The sequence below is a fragment of the Lactuca virosa genome, chromosome 8 (assembly GCF_052849685.1).
Source record: "Lactuca virosa cultivar CGN04683 chromosome 8, Lactuca_virosa_CGN04683_v6, whole genome shotgun sequence".
In the NCBI taxonomy this organism is placed as follows: Eukaryota; Viridiplantae; Streptophyta; class Magnoliopsida; order Asterales; family Asteraceae; genus Lactuca; species Lactuca virosa.
The window spans coordinates 254,255,089-254,261,088 of record NC_136433.1 but is presented as its reverse complement, the minus strand read 5'-3'; positions in this window follow the sequence as shown (position 1 = coordinate 254,261,088).

Here is a 6,000-nt window from a genome sequence, read left to right as displayed (position 1 = left end):
GTCAATAAGTATTGATTTCTAGAAGTCCAAATGATTTCTGGGAACATGTCAAAGCTAGTGGGAGCATAAGTGTTATGCTAGTAAGAATGTAATTATTATGCTAGTGGGGGCATAATTATTACGTTAAGTGTTGCGAGTTAGCAATGCCATTTACAGGAAACAAAGTTTTAATTTGCAAAGTTGTAAAGGTTGAAAAGTTGTTTCGCTATAGTAAGATTTAAGGGAGAGGATACTTATACTTCATTTCGAATCTAAAAGCTTAGACTGAAATTTTAATCGAACTTAGTCATGAGCATATATAAATATCAGGTTGGAATGTTTCAAAGTTGGAAATTCCATATATGGAAATATTATAACGAGAGATTGGTAAAGTATCATCTCTTTATTATGAATCGTATCTCATATGCTTCGAGCATAGGATCGAGTGCATATGTTATAATATTCACTCTTTCTGATTTTTCCAAATGCCTAAGGCATTAAGAGGGAAAAAGGACCAGAACCGGATATGACTAAGGTAGTTAAACAATTGTCAAGGACAACCTAAGGTTCGCTGATGACTGATCACGTGTGGGCAGTTGGAAGTATAGTAATGAATGGACCATATTGACATGATTAGGAATAGATAGGATTCTATTAAGAATGCATTGTCATATGGCAAACATGGAAATGTTTCCATAATGGGAGATGGATATTAAGAATCTATGTGTAGGTTAGAAACTTTTATGCAAGAAGGATGTTCAAAGGAATGTACTTTGAATAAGAGACTTCGTATATATGGAATTGTCTTGTAACAATCTCCAATGGAATTTTTTGTAATTGGCAAAGTCTCTGTGACTTTGGTGCCTAGTCATTACAAAATGATCATTGCATAATAGCTTAGAATTTGACACATTCTAATAGTGGAAGAATTTGGTATTCTTACACTTATGATAAGGATTTGGAATTGTGAAATAAGCATCATTGGAAATGTTTCCAATTGATCTGTTTCACAAAGAAAGGACCATAGGTAAACATAGTGTGAATGCTTGGAGCATGGGACAACTATTGTTTTAATTCAAGTATTAAGTTGATTAGTCGAAACAATTATACAATGAATAATGTGTAATCGATATGGTGATTAAATAATAAGTGTTTTTTATTTATATTCAAAAGTTTTGAGACCATATTGGATTAAATTATTCTTGTGTTTCACATCCCATGTTTTACTTCCCGAATAACTAGGTTATTCAAACATCCACAGTCGATCATACTTTGGAAGTAAGTAATGAGGAAATATTGTCATGAATCCGTCTGTAAATTGTCTGAAAGATTAGACATAGCAAATGTTTGCTGCAGTGTTTATGAGTTCTCCTGAAATAGGAATTTGAGTATTGGATTAAACCCACGCTCACGTGAATCACTTCATGGATTTTATCACGAGTGATTGTGAGACGATAATATCTTATATTCTTCAAACGTAGACATATAGTTGTTGTTTACGAGTCAGTTGCACATTAATAATGCATAAACATATCAGTAACTTGATGTTATAAAACGTATTGTTGTGTGTGATTTGATGAGTAAATAGTACAAGCATATGAGTCGAAGTTTATCCGTTCCTTTTATCATTAATAGGATAAAAGCGATATATGTGGGCCCCTCGATGATTTAGTGATGAAAACCTAAGTGTTTGGCCAAGCCTGGACTGATTTGATTTGTTCAATTAGTCAGTCATCATAAATCGGAAATCGGGAAACAAAACTTAGACAGACACTACAAGAAAAACGCGATTTTGCTACGAAAGGAATCTGTAGCGAAAAGCTGAAATTCCGTTGCAAAAGATGATTTGCTATGGAATTTGCAACGGACCATTTCCGTCTCTAAAAACGCCGTAGCGAGGGTTTGCAACGGAAACGATAATTCCATCACAAATGTGACAACGAAATGAAATCTGTGGTAGGTGGTATTCCGTCGTGTATTCCGTAGTAGGATTCCATCACACAATTCGTGGTAGTTATTCCATCACAAATTATGTGGTGGTGATTCACTAGAAAATTCTGTGGTGATGAATCTCTAGCAAATTTCGTGGTGGTGAAGCCCTAGTAAATTCTGTGGTGGTCATTCCCTAGTAAATTTCGTAGTGGTCATTCCCTAGTAAATTCCGTGGTGGTGATTCCGTAGCAAATTCCGTCGTGTTGAATCCCTAGCAAATTCCATTTGATGACTTCCTAGCAAATTATGTGATCATGAATCCCTAGCAATTTTCGTGATGTATATTATATACTCGATTCCATATGGATCGATGGATAATTGATTTATAAATTATATACAAATTATTTTGTAGTCATATATGAAAAACAAAAATAACAAAAAAAATCAAAAGATTATATCATAAAATAATACAATAATTATTTATTACATGGAAAAAGGAATGTTGCTAATCTAAAATAAATACTATACAATAAACATATATCAACACTGTATGACCTACTAGTGTTGTTTTGTAAAGACATTAATAAGATCCATTGTCGTTTGAGGTTGTTTTTCAAGATGCCCAACCCTTGCTTTGTTTTCTTCTTGTTGCGCGTTCATCATTTTTTTAAGCTCTTCGTTTTGGTATTTTTGTTTAGCAACAAGCTCCCTCATTTCTTATATTTCATCATTTTTTTCCGGAATGTAAGATACATCCGTTTTATCGTTCCTATTGGGAACCGCCTTTGCAAAAGAGCCTAATCCATAAAGTCTTCTTTTTTTATCATGACCGCCAACAACATCATAAAATAGCTTGTCCTCCTCAAATTCAGCACTTCAGCTTCCAACTTTATCCGTCTTTCTGTATAGGCCGCCTACGAAATAAAAATAATATAAGTTAAAAGATATCAAATTTATGAATGATATTATGGACTAGCTACAATATAAAAGTTTAATACTGAAATGAATATAACATGAATTTGTCTATCTTTTTCATTTGTGAAAGTGACTCCATCGTGATTCTTCGTGTGTGTATACAGGAACAATTTACTATGGGGTGGATCACATCCTAATTTCCTCTTTTGCATAAATACCATATAAAATGTCAAATATACAGATAAACATATATAAAAATTGATACGATGTACCATTAAAAAAATTACCAAATCAGAAGGTATCTTCAAATGACTTGTGGATCTAGCGTTATGTGTAGGTTTTGCTACTCCATCAGCCACACCGTTACACCTATTTTTCTTATTCTGCTCAGATTTTAGCTTGTATTCATCTGTATTCCATTTTAATTTCCAGGATTTCCAGACTTCCTGTGGAATATGAGCTGGTTTAAAGCCATGTTTTTTTTCTTTTGGGCTCCGCATGTTGAAGAGATATTGACCATAACTTTGTGCCGCTTTCCTTGCCCAAACTTGCATCACCAGCGAGTCTATTGTTTCATCCCAACAATATTTTTTCTACACATTAACAATATAAACATAAGTTTAAGTGTAAATGTTACCAAACAACAATTTATCACATATAGTTAATTACCTGAAACTCCTCCCAATATAATTCGCGCATTTCTTTGGTTACTTTTCCTCAAGCGTACCCTTGTGGATCTACTCTTTGTAAAAAAGACCGACTAATAAAGTGTGCACAAGGGCCTGGTGGCATGAGCCTGCAAGTAATCATGTGATGGTTTAAGTTTTGAATTGATATGTACGTATAAACGAAAAGGTTATACATAGAAAACGTTGTAAGATATGATTAGTAACTCGTGTTTTTTTCCAATCAAGAACAGTTAAACGTCCATCTGGTCCATAATCTTCAGAGGAATTGTTTTCACCTTGTACATTTTCCACTATAGATCCATTCATGGTTGGTTGTATTGGTGATGCGGTAGATTATGGCATAAGTGTTGTTGATGGGGTATATTCTGCGGTAGTTGTTGGGATAGATGTAGATGTGGTAGTTCCTTTACTTAAGGAGGATGTGGTAGTTATTATAGTTGTAGATGCAGGTTTTGAGGTTGTAGTAGTAAATATAGGTGTTGATGATGTGGTAGTGGGTGTCAGTGTTGAGGATGGTTTAGATGATGTAGGTGCTAAAGTTTTGGTTATTGATGTAAGTGTTGAGGATTGTATTGTTCCAGTTTCTGAAGTTTTAGATGTATTTTCTAAGGACGGTGTGGATGTTGTAAGTGATGCCGAGGAAGTGGTAGTCATGGTTGATGTTAATGATTTAGGTTTAGGGGTTTTGTTGGTAGATGTTATAGGTGCATTAGATGTGGTTGTTGGTATTGGGAAGTCGATTTCTTCATCTTGTAATTGTCTGCTTATGAATTTTGCAGTTGAAGTCCTGTTGCGTTTCATAACCTGTGGTGCAATGAATTTAGTTGGTTTCACACCGGATGCTCCTTTTGCTTTCAAGTTCGACATCTTTCTTGCTTAAAAATAAACAAAAAACTGTAGTCAATACCAATGTATTAAAGATGATAAACTACTAATGAGAAGAGAGAACAAACAAACAAGAAAAATAAATTATATATAAAGGCATTACTACGCATGCAAACTGTTGAATATAATCAAAACCAATTTAATTGTAATTTTAGATGATAATATACATGAGGATGATTAGAGAACAAGAAACGATCATCACGACAACAGTAAATTAAATAAAATTAAATTTTAGATGAGTGACAACCTATATCACCAAAGTCAGTGCACAAACGTATAATGAACAAAGATTTCGATCATTTAGCTGTCGGAGATGATGATTACAGAAAATGTAAACCCTATTTCTAATCAGTAAAGTTACCCTAATATGCAGCCTAAACATGTGTAGGTTGGAGGGAAAGGAATTGCGAAATATTTTGAAGCTCCGCTAATGAAAAATTCGAACTGTGCTAATTAGCGCTAAATATTTAGTAATTAAAATTTATTAAATTAGTTCCAAGTTGATAGATAGGGTATATACATATAACGTCAAGAAAGAACATAGACTAACGAGGTGTTCATAGCATAATTTTAATTTAAAATTATAAACGAGGATTAATAGATAGGGTATATAAAAGACGTACGGTTCATGTCAATATATATGGTAGTTGCTTATGGTGTCATGGTATCACCCATGGATGACATATGGGTCATTGGTCAACATATGGTAGTTGCTTATGGTGTCCATGGATGACATATGGGTCATTGGTCAACATGGTAGTTGCTTATGGTGTCCATGGATGACATATGGGTCATTGGTCAACATATGGTAGTTTCTTATGGTGTCCATGTATGACATATGGGTCATTGGTCAACATGGTAGTTGCTTATGGTGTCCATGGATGACATATGGGTCATTGGTCAACATATGGTAGTTGCTTATGGTGTCCATGGATGACATATGGGTCATTGGTCAACATGGTAGTTGCATATAGTGCCCATGGATGACATATGGATCATTGGTCAACATATGGTAGTTGCTTATGGTGTCCATGGATGACATATGGGTCATTGGTCAACATGGTAGTTGCTTATGGTGTCCATGGATGACATATGGGTCATTGGTCAACATGGTAGTTGCGTATGGTGTCGTGGTATCACCCATGGATGACATATGGGTCATTGGTTAACATATGGTATGGATTACATATGGGTCATTGGTCAACATACGGTAGTTGCTTATGGTGTCCATGGATGACATATCGGTCATTGGTGAACATGGTAGTTGCTTATGGTGTCCATGGATGACATATGGGTGGTTAGTCAACATATGGTAGCTGCTTATGGTGTCCATGGATGACATATGGGTCATTGGTCAACATATGGTAGTTGCTTATGGTGTATATGGATGACATATGGGTCATTGTTCAACATGGCAGTTGCTTATGGTGTCATGGTATCACCCATGGATGACATATGGGTCATTGGTCAACATATGGTATGGATGACATATGGGTCATTGGTCAACATGGTAGTTGCTTATGGTGTCATGGTATCACCCATAGATGACATATGGTTCATTGGTCAACATATGGTATGCATGACATATGGGTCATTGGTC